A 249-nucleotide genomic window follows, 5' to 3' on the forward strand; every position below is an offset into this window, starting at 1 on the left:
ACAAATCCAGCCTAAATCCTCGGTCTGGCTATGCCAGTCCCACCACAGAATCACCGCTCCGAGGTGAGCAGGAGCAAAGTTTGAGGCAGAGCAACAACCCTTTGCATTTTCACACTTTAAGACTCCTTAATAAACACTCAAGAGAGGCTCTGCCTCACCTTCACACCATAGACTTATAACATTGATGCTCCCTCCTTCACCCCAGGCTTGGGCTCAGCTCATCTGTCTCCCTCCACTGCCTCCCAGAAA

The sequence above is a fragment of the Cariama cristata genome, unplaced genomic scaffold (genome assembly GCF_000690535.1).
Source record: "Cariama cristata isolate BGI_N322 unplaced genomic scaffold, ASM69053v1 scaffold19127, whole genome shotgun sequence".
Lineage (NCBI taxonomy): Eukaryota > Metazoa > Chordata > Aves > Cariamiformes > Cariamidae > Cariama > Cariama cristata.